This window comes from Leuciscus leuciscus, assembly GCF_965113295.1.
Source record: "Leuciscus leuciscus genome assembly, chromosome: 14".
In the NCBI taxonomy this organism is placed as follows: Eukaryota; Metazoa; Chordata; class Actinopteri; order Cypriniformes; family Leuciscidae; genus Leuciscus; species Leuciscus leuciscus.
Genome location: NC_138738.1, coordinates 23768121 through 23784738, shown reverse-complemented (window position 1 = coordinate 23784738; position 16618 = coordinate 23768121). Strand labels below are relative to the sequence as shown.

The following is a 16618-nucleotide window of genomic DNA, read 5'->3' as shown; positions in this document are numbered from 1 at the left end:
TGGGAGTCCAGCCAGAAGGGCATTGCAGTAGTCGAGCCTAGAGATGACCAGGGCCTGGACGATAAGTTGTGTTGCATGCTCAGTTAGGAAAGGCCTGATCTTCCTGATGTTGTGCAGTGCAAACCTGCATGATCGAGCTGTCTTTGAAATGTGATCTGTGAAGGTCAGCTGGTCATCAAACGTTACTCCAAGATTTCTGACCGATCTTGATGGGGTGATTAATGATGACTCTAGCTGGATGGTGAAGTCGTGCTGTAGAGACGGATTGGCAGGGAGGACGAGAAGCTCAGTCTTTGCCAGGTTGAGCTGCAGGTGGTGTTCCTTCATCCATGTGGAGATGTCCGCCAGACAGCTTGAGACCCGTGCAGCTACTGTGGGATCATCTGGTTGAAAGGAGAGGAAGAGCTGTGTGTCATCAGCATAGCAGTGGTAGGAAAAACCGTGTGCCTGTATGATGTGTCCCAGTGATGTGGTGTAGATGGAGAAGAGGAGGGGACCAAGAACTGAACCCTGGGGAACCCCTGTGGTCAGCTGATGTGCTCTGGATACCTCGCCTCTCCATGCGACCTTGAAGGACCTACCTGTGAGATAGGACTCAAACCAGTGGAGTGAAGTTCCTGTGATGCCCAGTGATGAGAGGGTGGACAGAAGGATCTGATGATTCACTGTGTCGAAGGCAGCAGACAGATCCAGGAGAATGAGGACTGAAGATTTGGAAGCAGCTTTTGCGATCCGTAGGGCTTCTGTGACTGACAGTAATGCAGTCTCAGTTGAATGTCCTTTCTTGAAGCCAGATTGGTTGACATCCAGCTGGTTGTTTAGAGACAAGAAGGATGTTAGTTGGTTGAAGACAGCTCTTTCAAGTGTCTTCGCAATGAATGGTAGGAGAGAGATAGGTCTGTAATTCTCTACCAATGATGTGTTTAGCGTTGGTTTTTTGAGCAGTGGAGTAACCCGAGCCTGCTTGAATGCTGTAGGGAAGGTGCCAGTGTGGAGGGATGAGTTGACGATGTGTGTGAGTGATGGTAGAAGTGTGGGACAGATGGCTTGTAGAAGGTGTGAGGGGATGGGGTCAAGCGGGCAGGTGGTAGGGTGACTGGAGAGGAGAAGTGTAGATACTTCTTCCTCGGTTAGCGAAGAAAAGGAGGACAGAGGGGTATTGGCTGTGGAAGGGGTCGGTCTGGGTTCCTGTGTGTGTGGAGCTGAGAACTGACTGCTGATAGCTGTTGTTTTGTTGGTGAAGAAGGTCGCAAAATCGTCAGCAGTTAAGGAGGAGGCGGGAGGTGGTGGAGGTGGACAGAGGAGAGAGTTGAATGTCTTGAAGAGTAATCGTGTGTTGGAGGAGCTGTTGATCTTGTTGTGGAAGTATGAAGATTTTGCAGCATGAACATCAACAGAAAAGGAGGAGAGGAGAGATTGATACATACTCAGGTCAGATGCGTCTTTTGATTTGTGCCATTTCCTCTCCGCTGCCCTGAGTTTGGTCCGGTGTTCCCGAAGAACCTCAGATAACCAGGGGTTAGAGGGAGTAGTGCGTGCTGGCCTGGAGGAGAGAGGGCAGATAATGTCTAGAGAAGAGATTAGAGTGGAGCATAAGGTGTCCGTTGCGGTATTCACATCCAGAGATGAGAATTATGAGGGTGGGGGAAGAGAGGATGACACGGCAGAGGAGAGATGGGAGGGGGAAAGTGAGCGCAGGTTTCGTCTGAAAGTGACTGGTGGTGGGGGTGGTGGTGCAGGGGTAGAGAGTTGTAGACTGAAAGTAATGAGGAAATGATCTGAAACTTGGAGAGGTGTCACCAGGATGTTTTCTGTGGTGCAGTTGCGTGTGTAAACCAGGTCCAGTTGGTTGCCTGATTTGTGAGTAGCTGTGGTGATGAGTCGTTTGAGATCGAAAGAGGCTAGGAGAGAGGTGAAGTCTGTTGCATGTGGCTTTTCGAGATGAATGTTGAAGTCACCGAAGACTAGAAGTGGGGTGCCGTCCTCAGGGAAAGTGGACAGCAGCACATCCAGCTCATCTACAAAGTTACCCAGCTGACCTGGGGGGCGATAAATGACTACAATATGGATTTTAATGGGGGTTGTAAGTGTAATAGCATGATATTCAAATGAGTTGTTGTTGCATAGAGAAGAGAGCGTGGAGTATTTGCAATTGTTAGAAACGAGAAGCCCTGTACCCCCACCTCTCCCAGACTGGCGAGGGGAGTGGGAGAAGGAGAAATTGCTAGAGAGAGCAGCAGGGGTTGCTGAGTCTTCTGGACGAATCCAGGTCTCAGTCAGCCCCAAGATACTAAGAGTAGAATGAGATGCAAAGGCTGGAATGAAGTCAGCTTTATTGACTGCTGACTGACAATTCCATAGACCCACGGAAAGAGAGAGAGGAGTATGTGAGGATGTGAGGATGGGACGCAGATTGGCAGTATTGCGCTGCCTATTGCGCGTGATGAAAGGACGGTGCCGAGAGATAACAGGAATGTATTGAAAGCACATGTTGATTAAGGTGAACAATAAGGTAAGTAGAGGGAAGAGAAAGGGAAGAGGAGATACTTAAGTGCCTTTCTGGTGTCCTTGCTCGGTGGAGTCGCGCAGGTAGAGTCGCTGGTCTTTTCCCGAGTCGGTCTTCACACGAGGAGGCTGAACACGAGAGCTGAACGCTTCCGCTGACGCTTCCGCGACAGCGCGCAAATTACACAGATATACGGATAATGCTTTCACCGCTTGAGTGAGTACAGCTGTTTCGGTCGGGCAATTAAGTGTAAATAACGCGAAAATGTGGCAATTCCAACCTGCTAGGAGCAAAGGCTTAAGGGCAAATGTAACAATAATTTTAATTTTCACTCGCGGCTGTTGTTAATTGTGCCAACGCGTCTCTCTAAAATACAGAATTATGTGAAGTTAAAAATACAAAGTAACAATAGGATCGAAGATAGGCTTACCTTGACTAAAAACAACAATGAAATAACAGGGTGAACACAGTATTCTGGCAAAAGCACTTGCGCGTTCTAGCTGTGCCTCTAGTATGCTTGTCGCTGGTCCTGCTGGAATGATCTGAAATGTCTCTATTTAAAGCTATTCTTACAGATGCTGTTTCGGTCGGGCAATTAAGTGTAAATAACGCGAAAATGTGGCAATTCCAACCTGCTAGGAGCAAAGGCTTAAGTGCAAATGTAACAATAATTTTAATTTTCACTCGCGGCTGTTGTTAATTGTGCCAACGTGTCTCTCTAAAATACAGAATTATGTGAAGTTAAAAATACAAAGTAACAATAGGATCGAAGATAGGCTTACCTTGACTAAAAACAACAATGAAATAACAGGGTGAACACAGTATTCTGGCAAAAGCACTTGCGCGTTCTAGCTGTGCCTCTAGTATGCTTGTCGCTGGTCCTGCTGGAATGATCTGAAATGTCTCTATTTAAAGCTATTCTTACAGATGCTGTTTCGGTCGGGCAATTAAGTGTAAATAACGCGAAAATGTGGCAATTCCAACCTGCTAGGAGCAAAGGCTTAAGTGCAAATGTAACAATAATTTTAATTTTCACTCGCGGCTGTTGTTAATTGTGCCAACGCGTCTCTCTAAAATACAGAATTATGTGAAGTTAAAAATACAAAGTAACAATAGGATCGAAGATAGGCTTACCTTGACTAAAAACAACAATGAAATAACAGGGTGAACACAGTATTCTGGCAAAAGCACTTGCGCGTTCTAGCTGTGCCTCTAGTATGCTTGTCGCTGGTCCTGCTGGAATGATCTGAAATGTCTCTATTTAAAGCTATTCTTACAGATGCTGTTTCGGTCGGGCAATTAAGTGTAAATAACGCGAAAATGTGGCAATTCCAACCTGCTAGGAGCAAAGGCTTAAGTGCAAATGTAACAATAATTTTAATTTTCACTCGCGGCTGTTGTTAATTGTGCCAACGCGTCTCTCTAAAATACAGAATTATGTGAAGTTAAAAATACAAAGTAACAATAGGATCGAAGATAGGCTTACCTTGACTAAAAACAACAATGAAATAACAGGGTGAACACAGTATTCTGGCAAAAGCACTTGCGCGTTCTAGCTGTGCCTCTAGTATGCTTGTCGCTGGTCCTGCTGGAATGATCTGAAATGTCTCTATTTAAAGCTATTCTTACAGATGCTGTTTCGGTCGGGAAATTAAGTGTAAATAACGCGAAAATGTGGCAATTCCAACCTGCTAGGAGCAAAGGCTTAAGTGCAAATGTAACAATAATTTTAATTTTCACTCGCGGCTGTTGTTAATTGTGCCAACGCGTCTCTCTAAAATACAGAATTATGTGAAGTTAAAAATACAAAGTAACAATAGGATCGAAGATAGGCTTACCTTGACTAAAAACAACAATGAAATAACAGGGTGAACACAGTATTCTGGCAAAAGCACTTGCGCGTTCTAGCTGTGCCTCTAGTATGCTTGTCGCTGGTCCTGCTGGAATGATCTGAAATGTCTCTATTTAAAGCTATTCTTACAGATGCTGTTTCGGTCGGGCAATTAAGTGTAAATAACGCGAAAATGTGGCAATTCCAACCTGCTAGGAGCAAAGGCTTAAGTGCAAATGTAACAATAATTTTAATTTTCACTCGCGGCTGTTGTTAATTGTGCCAACGCACAATTGTTCTCTAGCAAGAGGATACACACAATATTAACATGTAACTGTTAAACTTCCCTGCCTGAACAACAAAGGATAAATTTCATCTCTAAAAGACAACTTTAGAGGATAACTTAGTTAACAAAACCCTGCAGCTGTTTGTTAACTTCTTCTCTGTCGTCGCAGAGGAAAACTATTTTGTACTGGTCTGCAAAGGTTCTTTGAATGGAGTGAAACTCACCAAGTCTTTCGTTTGTAGAGAAAGATTCCGTCTGGAAAAATTCAGTCTTTGAGATCTTTTTGGAGCTTGAAGTTTTCAATCTGGATTCAGAAGATTCAGTCTGGAACTTAGTCAGGCTTTGTTGAGATCTTTGAACTTGAAGTTTCAAGATTCAGTTTCCTTTTTCTCCATCCGGGTCACAGGGCACCATCTGTTGTAAAGTTTTCTTTCTTCGACCCAAGACCAGGAGACAGTTGGGATCGCGTTCAACAGAAGTTATTCTTTATTGAGAACTCCGCTGTACGTGGCTGCAGTACTTCCAACATTATCTGACTAAGGGGAACTTTACATGGTTTCTTTATAGGCATTTCAGTGGGCTGTCCTTAAAGATGCTGAACTTGCACACAGCCTTTAGGGATGACTACTGAATCTAATCATCTAAAGACAATAGAGGCAATTACCCCCAACTGAGATAATGGTACCCCCCAAATTGTATAAACAACACATGGTCATGAGAACTAAGACTAGGTAAACATTCACACATAGTTCAACTCTTAGTAGAAAGATTAAAGACTAACAAAACCCCTTCAAAGGAAACTGTTCAATCTAATCAGTAAATGGATGCCCTCATGTTCACCTTGAATGCCCAATACAGTATAGTTCACCTTAGTTTTTTATGTGATGTTATGTAAGGAAGCATATCTGAAATAGATTCTTAAATTTGTAACCCTTCAATAGTGACATTATGAACAACAAAAGTGACACTGTGTTGAGTGCAGTGCTTATGGTGGAGGGAGTGTAATAAAGCAAACTGCAACAGAATGGGGTGGTAAAAATTGTGGGGGTTATTGTGCAGTGAACTGTTACTAGTTTTAGTGCAGTGAACTGTTACTAGTTTTAGTGCAGTGTTGTGCTTATTGGACTGAGGGATATAGAGGAGCAACCTGCAACACTGCAGTTTGGGGTGGGTGAAGGAAGGATTACAATAGATTTTTATTGAGAAACAGAATTATTTTAAGTGTGTTGGGGTTTAGACGATTCCTCTTCTCGGACAAAATATCTCCAGCCTTGGAAAAAAGATCCTTTCACAAGGAACAGAGGATGCAGGGGAATATAAAAATGCCAGTGCCAGCTGGTACAAATGAGGACACTGATGCTTCTGTTGAGCCCAGACAGGGGAGGATTTCCTCTTTCTTGCTGGTCCATTACCAGGAAAAAGGAAGAGGTCACAAAAAGCAAACAAATCCAAAAGGGCAATCCAAATAAAAAAGCAGTCCAATCCAGATCCTAAAATCTAAAGCAATCCAAATAATCTTATCTAATTAATATAACAAGACTTTAATATAGCTACTATAATTAATAATAACAATATACTATAACTATTCTAACCTGATAAAATAATAATATACAGCCCTAACACATATATGACACAATAACGACAATGACAATGATAGTTATCTAACTCTCTGACACTGCTACAACTGCTTCTACTACTCCTGACAACACCTACAAAGTGGCGCGAGTTTCGAACCTCCTTTTTCCGGATGCGACACTCAGACCGAACCGATGACGTATCCACACAAACCGAGGCCTCGTTTGTCATTAGTCACGTGATTTTCACGTTAACAACACAAGCCTCGAATCGCGGCTTCATCTGGCACGCCCATTTTTTCTCGACACAAGCTCCGACGCCTCGCTTCAAATGTCACATCACTACCTGTACTTTGGATTACGTCTTTGGATTACTCTGTTCAATAAATACTGCATTTGGATCCTCAACCTTCTTGTCTCGGAGAAGTTCGTGACAGAAGACTTTGCTAATATGGATCCAGCAGTACGTCTCATCCTCATCCGCCTTCGTCAAGGAACTCGCTCGCTAAAGGACCACATTCAGGACTTCCTAGGTATTGCCAATTTCACTAACCTCCCAGACTATGCTCTCATTGACTTCTTTTGTAATGGACTCAACAACCCGTTACAATCCACATTAATCCGAGACGGTCCTCGAGGATCACTGAGCGAGTTCCTAGATTATGCCCTTCATTTGACTGGTTCCTCCTTCACTGTTGGGGAGTTTGAGGAGGACGTCTCCCTTAAACATTTTTTGGGAGGGGGCAGTGTGCACCAAGCTCCGGTGGCCGCGGAGGGGGCAGTGTGGGCACCAAGCATTTTTTGGGGCAGTTTTTGGGAGGGGCAGTGTGCACCAAGCTCCGGTGGCCGCGGAGCTTGGCCCACCAAGTCCACCACTGTGTCCAGTGAAGATGCCTGCCGAGCCCGAGCTTCTTCACGTCATGCCTGCTGAGCCTGAGCTTCTTCACGTTATGCCTGCCGAGCCTGAGTGTCTTCACGTCAGTCCTGCCGAGCCTGAGCTTCTTCACGTCATGCCTGCCAAGCCTGAGCTTCTTCACGTCATGCCTGCTGAGCCTGAGCTTCTTCATGTCATGCCTGCCGAGCCTGAGCTTCTTCACGTCGAGGCCGCTGTGCCTGAGTCAGCTCCGGACGATACAACGCTGATCATCATGGCCACGGCTATTATGTGTGTCTGGGCAGCACACACATCAACTCCATCCCGTAATCCCGCAGCCAAAATGGCTGACGCCACGCCTGTTTCTTCGGACAAGATGACAGCCTCTAAGCCTATGTCTTCAGACAAGATGGCAGCATCTATGCCTTTGTCTTCGGACAAGATGGCCGACTCTACGCCTGTGTCTTCGGTCAAGATGACCGACTCTACACCTGTGTCTTCGGTCAAGATGACCGACTCTACACCTGTGACTACGCCAGTGTCTTCAGACAAGATGGCCACCTCCGCCCTTCTTGCCTGTTCCGTGGATAACTATTTTACCCGTGTTCCCTGCCTTGTTGTGTTTGTTTGGACTGCCTGCCTGTGTTTGACCTTGCCTGTACTTTGATTACGTCTTTGGATTACTCTGTTCAATAAATACCGTGTTTGAATCCTCAACCTTCTTGTCTCGGAGCAGTTTGTGACACACAGCCTACTGTTGGATAATAGCCCATTTGTTCCTTAGTGTAAAATGGAAATGCATGGTCATTTTATTTTATAAATGTAAGCAAAAAAACAATATGGTGTAACAAATGTTTTAGAAATATAGCACTCATAACATGTCTGTAAGTTTATTTTTTATGTTTTGCCATTTTGCTTCCACATTGTCACGGGTTTTTGCTGGCAGACAGATGAGAAAGACATTTACGATTCAATTCAAAAGTTTATTCAAACGGATCCAAAAGAGTAGCGAACGGAGATCAACACACACACACTTAACATTGACAACACCGGACACTGAACTGAAACAGAACTGAACATATATACAGGTGTTAATGATGGTGACTGATGAGGCTGAAAGTAATTAGTGTCCGTGACAACATATGAGTGATGAAGGCAGGTGATGACAAAACATAACGAGTCCAAACTAACGTGAATGTGACACACATTGCTTGAAAGGTAATATATACTGTGGGGAAAACAAGTATTTGATACACTGCCGAATTTGCAGGTTTTCCTACTTACAAAGCATGTAGAGGTCTGTGATTTTTATCATAGGTACACTTCAACTGTGAGAGACTGAATCTATAACAAAAATCCAGAAAATCACATTGTATTTTTAAATAATTAATTTGCATTTTATTGCATGATATAAGTATTTGATCACCTACCAACCAGTAAGAATTCCGGCTCTCACAGACCTGTTCGTTTTTCTTTAAGGGCGCTTTCACACTAGCACTTTTGGTGCGCACCCGGGTTCGAATGACGTCAGAGTTTGGTTCGTTTGGATGATGTGAACGCTGTTTTCCGAACTCGGGTGCGCACCCGCGAACCGTACTCGGGTCCGCTTAAAAAGGTGGTCTGGGGTACGGTTCATGTGAACTCGGGTACGGTTCGCTGCTGATATGAACGCAATCGTACCAAATCGCGGAAGTGAACCGCTATTGATGACGTATAATCTGGTGCGTGCCTGCGTGCGTGTGTGTTTAACAACTGTAAAAGGGTCTATATACACTTACCTTGATGAAAAGCGGGATTGACGCACTGCAAGCAGAGAGATGATTTCTGCTTGCCTCCACAAAAATTGTCTTCGGCGGGCGGGCGGGCATCCCGCTGTCTTTGGAACGGTTTTAATACTTTTGCGGCAGACAGACGCAAGTGTGTTTCTGTATATTTTCTTTGAAAACAAAACCAAAGGTTCAAAAAAAGAAGAACAAATGTGAAGCGAGCAATTCTATCCATTTTGACGCCTTTTCATTGCGGTTACCAACCAACACGAGTACGCGCCAGCTGCATCTTGATGACATAAGCGTACCGCGGTTCGGATACAAATAATATAATGTGAACACAGTCCATCGGGGGCAGGGGGAGGGGGGAGCAATCGAACTCGGGTTCGGAACAGGCAATCGAACCAAGTGTGAAAGCACCCTAAGAAGCCCTCCTTTTCTCTACTCATTACCTGTATTAACTGTACCTGTTTAAACTTGTTACCTGTATAATAGACACCTGTCCACACACTCAATCAAACAGACTCCAACCTCTCCACAATGGCCAAGACCAGAGAGCTGTGTAAGGACATCAGGTATAAATGTAGACCTGCACAAGGCTGGGATGGGCTACAGGACAATAGGCAAGCAGCTTGGTGAGAAGGCAACAACTGTTGGCGCAATTATTAGAAAATGGAAGAAGTTCATTCTTTGGGGATGCTTTTCTGCAAAGGAGACAGGACGACTACACCGTATTGAGGGGAGGATGGATGGGGCCATGTATCGCAAGATTTTGGCCAACAACCTCCTTCCCTCAGTAAGAGCATTGAAGATGGGTCGTGGCTGGGTCTTCCAGCATGACAACGACCCGAAACACACAGCCAGGGCAACTAAGGAGTGGCTCCGTAAGAAGCATCTCAAGGTCCTGGAGTGGCCTAGCCAGTCTTCAGACCTGAACCCAATAGAAAATCTTTGGAGGGAGCTGAAAGTCCGTATTGCCCAGCGACAGCCCTAAAAACCTGAAGGATCTGGAGAAGGTCTGTATTGAGGAGTGGGCCAAAATCCCTGCTGCAGTGTGTGCAAACCTGGTCAGGAACTACAGGAAACGTATGATCTCTGTAATTGCAAACAAAGGTTTCTGTACCAAATATTAAGTTCTGCTTTTCTGATGTATCAAATACTTATGTCATGCAATGAAATGCAAATTAATTACTTAAAAATCATATAATGTGATTTTCTGGATTTTTGTTTTAGATTCCGTCACTCACAGTTGAAGAGTACCTATGATAAAAAATGACAGACTTCTATATGCTTTGTAAGTGGAAAGCAGGAAAACCTGCAAAATCGGCAGTGGATCAAATACTTGTTCTCCCCACTGTATCATGTGTTTTATTATTGAAATACATTATAGCATAGAAAATGTCCTGTTTCAAAACAAAACAAAAAAGTCTGAATGCAGATCAACGATGTGTGAGATGAGAATTTATATATATATACACTCACCTAAAGGATTATTAGGAACACCTGTTCAATTTCTCATTAATGCAATTATCTAATCAACCAATCACATGGCAGTTGCTTCAATGCATTTAGGGGTGTGGTCCTGGTCAAGACAATCTCCTGAACTCCAAACTGAATGTCAGAATGGGAAAGAAAGGTGATTTAAGCAATTTTGAGCGTGGCATGGTTGTTGGTGCCAGACGGGCCGGTCTGAGTATTTCACAATCTGCTCATTTACTGGGATTTTCACGCACAACCATTTCTAGGGTTTACAAAGAATGGTGTGAAAAGGGAAAAACATCCAGTATGCGGCAGTCCTGTGGGCGAAAATGCCTTGTTGATGCTAGAGGTCAGAGGAGAATGGGCCGACTGATTCAAGCTGATAGAAGAGCAACTTTGACTGAAATAACCACTCGTTACAACCGAGGTATGCAGCAAAGCATTTGTGAAGCCACAACACGCACAACCTTGAGGCGGATGGGCTACAACAGCAGAAGACCCCACCGGGTACCACTCATCTCCACTACAAATAGGAAAAAGAGGCTACAATTTGCACGAGCTCACCAAAATTGGACAGTTGAAGACTGGAAAAATGTTGCCTAGTCTGATGAGTCTCGATTTCTGTTAAGACATTCAGATGGTAGAGTCAGAATTTGGCGTAAACAGAATGAGAACATGGATCCATCATGCCTTGTTACCACTGTGCAGGCTGGTGGTGGTGGTGTAATGGTGTGGGGAATGTTTTCTTGGCACACTTTAGGCCCCTTAGTGCCAATTGGGCATCGTTTAACCCCCTGGGGTCGGCTGTATCGCCGGCGATACCAGCTCGCTTTTTTTTTTATCAGTTCAAAAGAGATTCATCTTGCTCTGTTGACTTTGATATTACAAACAAGTTTCATACATCAATCGATTCTGTTAAATGTGTATTATTTTTGTGTATACTCACAATAAAAACAAAGTGTTGTGCTTTTCGCCAAATAAAGAAAAATAAACACAAAGCGAGTTCTGCCTTCTCTCTGTCAGTGAAGTCCATTCTGAAACGCGTCCGAAAATGAACCATAACTTAGCGAATACTCAGTCAAACAGGCATACAGACACACAGGCATGAAGCTTGAATTCTCTTCTTTTAAATGAAGTAATTTATATATAAAAAAAATATTCTCTGTTTATGTTATCTTTATGAAAAGAGAGAGATGTCAGTCGTTCTCATCTCAGCTCATTACGTTTTAATCTGCCCCGCCCACGGAGAGCGCGCGCTATTCAAACGCAAATGACTGAGACGATCCCATACAAACTGTAAACGCCCACATATCAGCTCGAGAAAACACATCAAGTTTATTCAGATCATTGTACTTGTTTACACTGTCTCGCAGCGCTGTGAGGAATAATAATAATGGAAAATGTACCTCAGAAGTGCTGGTATTTCGAGGAGCAACGGATGGAATACTGTAGTAAGTTTTTTTTCATTCTCAAGTAAATCGCGTTTCTGTGTGAATGAATGAACGGCAGAGATGCACTGTTTACCACAACTCGCAAAAAGACGGTTTAAATTTGAATTGCGTTTCTGTGTGTGAATGAATGATCTGCTTTTAGCAAACTATTTTGCTATACTGAGTAAAAATCGACTGAAATATGTTGAAATAAAATGTATTTGTATAACTGCAAATTAACATTTATATTCCTTATAATAAAAATGAAAGACCTATGTTACAGACAAATGAAAGACAACATTTCGTTGATTAGTTTTGGATAGATTACACATTTTTACTGTAAAATATCTGCCACCTCAAATAAGCTTTTGTTTGCCAATTTTTGCTAATATGTTAAATATAGTATGTTTTGTCAATGTAGGCTATATTCGAAGTAATGAATCCTTAACTTTGAAATATGTATGATAAAATGTATACTTTAGTTTTTACAAAGAAAGATTACACTTCAATTGTTGTTGTAATTGTAACCTTTTTAATAAAAAATATATATTTACAAGGTAGATGTAAACAAATTTTAAAAGGTAAATATAAGCCTTTTCTTTAAATAATTTTTATTGTGTTTTATTATTGACAAATTTGGGGAGAGGATAGGATACATATTCCAAAACTGAAAATACAGTATGAGAATTAACTGCACAATTACTAGACATGTTTTCCTTGGATATTATACAATTTGCAAGCAAAATTTGTAAAAAAAAAAAAAAAAAAAAAAAAAAATTGACATGCTTCCAACTGTGAACCAATTTGGTAGAATATATATATATATATATATATATATATATACAGTGGTTAAATTGGGCCGGGGCTCTCCGGGGCTGAGCCCCGGCACATAAGCCTTCTCGTTTGTGTCCTGATGTGCCTGTTTACAGTCAGTTGCCTAATGGAAATTATGTCACATCAAATTTGATGAAAGTGATGCTTTTGAAAACATATTTCTGACAATAAATGAAAGATTTTTTAAATGGCATGTCTATTTTGTCTCGGCGGAACTGAGATGAGAACAATCGGAACACAGCCGTATTCTTGTTCAGCTGCTTAATCTCGTTGTCAGTCGACCATGATCGCGCACCGCTCGCGCATGCCATGCGCATCTTAGGCTACTACTCAAAACTCCGACACGGATAAATGTACGCAGCAATATATAATGAATGTTCCTGGGAGATCCGTAGTTGCGCGGGATGTGGAAGCGCGCAAAAGTTCCAGAACCTTCAACCGCCTTAAACAATAAATAAATAGAAACTCACGAGCTGCTGGCCGCCGCTGGAGATCAATTTTGTCAAGTTCAGCACAACGTTGGTTGTACAAAAAGTGCCCTGGCCTTGAACGACAAGGTAAGGAAAATATGTTTGGCACATTGTATGGGTCACTATATCATAACAAGGTAATACAATGTGTAATCAAGTGATGTCAATTCCAGCGTTATGGACGTGACATGCAGTAAAAACTTGAAATATAAATTCTCAGAAAATGCATGTAATACCAATAGGCTATATTAAAACTGTTTATATATCAATACTCCCTTAATAAAGACATTGGAAAAATATCAGTCTACACATGCGTTTAATATTTAATATGAGGGAAATAGGCTACACATGCCGTGGACGTGACACAAAAAATCTTTAACTTTTAGGTGGCAAAATATTTTTTTTGTAATTCTGTGAATTACACTGCGCAAACCAAAAGTAATACTAGGCTACCCACCGGATACTCTCCACAGAACATAACATATTCATTTTATTCAGGGCCGCGGGAAGTGGGGGTGCTGTTTTCACAGAATTGTAAATGCAACGCATATGTTTGTTCATTGAAATGTATAAATTTTTAGCATTTAGTCATTTATTTGTAATAAACACTTTAAGTGGGATATTTAAAAATGGTTATTTATATGTTCAATTATGTTTTTAAAAAATAACAGTCAAAAACCCTACTGTCAGTGTTTTGTAAGGAACAGGCAAATATGTAAAATATAGCAGGAGACATTTTAATTGTTTACTATTAAAACAGTTATTTTTTTATGTCAGTGTCGGCTAGACAGATGAAGTTGACGACTCGCGATCTTCGCAGCGCCAGAGAGAAATGCACATTTCATACGAATTACATAAGCAGCGCAGTCTGTTTTCTTTCGTTTTGAATTGTTCTGCTTAAAAGTAGACATTTCAAGCTATCTATATGTCTCAGGTCTGTGAGGCAATAGGCTACCTTATAGGCCCACGCTGAGTTTCGGTTCATTTATGAGACGAGCTCCAGGTTCGCCAGAGCCTCCATGTCCTGATTATCTATTTTCTAATAGCCTAGTATATTTACTTCTTATTTATTAAATCCAGACAATTGGTTGATGAAACATCGATTAAAATTAAGATACAATTAATACAAAACGAAATTGAATTTAAAGACAGGCTTTGTGCTTTCAGTTTGAGGTCTCTGTGAAAGTTTTAAAACATTCTTTTAGTGCCGCTTTAGAGCGCTCACGTCCGTAACGGAGAACTGTCTGTAACATTTTTTTTTTGTGTGTGTGTGTGAAATAAATTTAAAAAAAAATTCGACTTTGGCTATATATGTTTTTTCTTCCTCGTGGCGCATTTTTTGACTGATATGCGACTCCGGAGCGACTTATAAAATAGGCTACGGTAAGTTATTTATTCTTTTTGTGCAAATGTCCCATAAAGTCCCATCCTTTAAGGATTAATTTATGTCCCGTTTACCGGTCCATTGCATTACGAATAAAAGCAGAATCAATAAAGTCAAAAATGTGATGTGCAGAGTTTTATAGTCTTGATATTGTTTCTTATTCAAAAGTGGCGACGCCCCTTTTTTTCTCAGAATTGCGAGATATGAAGTCAGAATTGTGAGAAATAAAGTCGCAATTCTGAGAAATAAAGTCGCAATTCTGAGTAATAAAGTCGCAATTGGGAGATATAAAGTAAGAATTGCATGATATTCGTCGAAATTTCGTGTTATAAAATCAGAATTGTGAGATATAAACTATTCTGAGGTAAAAAAAAAAGTCTGCATACCCCCGGACCCCCCTAGGGAGAGCCCCCCCACATAATAAATCCCAATTTAAGCCCTATATATATATATATATATATATATATATATATATATATATATATATATATATATATATATTTATTGCTCTTGCATTCTTTCTTGTGGCTATAGGTGACACACCTGAATGAATGGCTCATTAAGTATGCGGGCCCCATTGTCTCCTCAGGTGTGAATCACTAAATATGCATGATGGTGTTGAATTGTTGACGCCCCTTGCGCATATTGCCTTTACAAACAAAAAGTGTTTTACAAGATTTAAATCAATGTGTTATGTGAATGATAAGGGCAGGATGATTTTCACATCATTTTGAAGAAAAAACTCTAGGCAACGACATCCTTTAGTCAAAAGTCTTATTGTCACATATTTAGTATGTGTTTTGTGGCCTTATTTCAGAAACTTTAGTTTTTTCAATAACCATGCATAAACATTATTCTCTGAAAAATACAAACATGTACATGCATGTTGCTCACATATTATGGTAGCCCTGTTTGTGCTAAATAGAGTGTAATTACACCTTTGCCATTAATATGTTTATAAGCAACTGAAAAAAGCACAAATGTCAGGGCATGTCAGAACATCTCAAGGACCCCAAAAACCCCTCAGACCCCAGAGGGTTAACCCTCTGAGGTCGAGAAACGCGCCGACGCGTTTTGCTGGATTTTTTTCACATAGCAGCAACATAAACTTAAATTACTCCGTCATTTATGGTTATACAGAAAAAAGAAATATAAAAAAATAATCTGTGATATTTCTACTTTTGTATGTGTCCACTTACAATCAAATCAAAACATTGTGCTTTTGTAAAATAAAGAAAATAAACAGGGTGTGCGTTCTGCCTCTCCGTCACGGTGAACTTTTTTTTCTTGAGCACGTCTATAAACTGAAACAAAACTCAGCAAATACTTCTCACACATTTATGAGCCATACACCTTTATACACATTTAAGTGTGTACTTTTAAATGATCGGATTCAAACTGAAAACAAATATTCTCTGTTGAAGTAATTTGTATAAAACCAACAGGATGTCCAGCTTCTCAAACGCTTGCTAATTACTTTTTAATTCGACACGCCCACTCGCGCAAAAGAGATTCACATGCAAATCTCCACATGGGACGCGAACGCCCTCGTTACCTCAAACACAAAACACCAAAAAACTTCACAAGTCTCTGCTTTTGGTCGAGTTTGGAAGACACGTCTGAGCTTATATTGGATTTACCTCAGAAGAAGAAGAACGCGATTTGAAGACAAGAAAGATGTAAGGTAAGAAATTCTTACTTATTAGTTTATGGTAGCCTATTGTTGCATAAACTTCACATTGCAGTTGAACTGTTGCTAGATATATGGTGAATATTATACTATTTAGACCCGTGTTTCCTGTTAAATACTGTTTGTGGATATCTGCTCAAACATAGATGTGTATAACCATAATGTTTAATATTTTGGAGCGCGATGGCGTTTGAATGTATCATATTTTGGAGCGCGCTGTGGGTTTGAGTATCATATTTTGGAGCGCGCTGTGCGTTTGAATGTATCATATTTTGGAGCGCGCTGTGGGTTTGAGTATCATATTTTGGAGCTCGCTGTGGGTTTGAATGTATCATATTTTGGAGCGCGATTGCGTTTGAAAGGAAAAATGCACCAAACATTAGGCTTTATGTTTTTACTATTATCTCATTTCATATCATCATAACGAATGGAAACATTTGAAGTAACATATGATAATCAATATATTTTTCTCTAGCGTAGTTGTTCTTGAAATC

General features: G+C 41.3%; 1 protein-coding gene across 9 annotated transcripts in view; it reads left to right on the top strand.

Annotated features, from left to right (window-relative positions):
- LOC309474430 (endonuclease V-like) overlaps nt 1-16618 on the top strand; it is a 370440-nt gene that overhangs the window by 227394 nt on the left and 126428 nt on the right. The gene's annotated exons all lie outside the window — the stretch shown is intronic.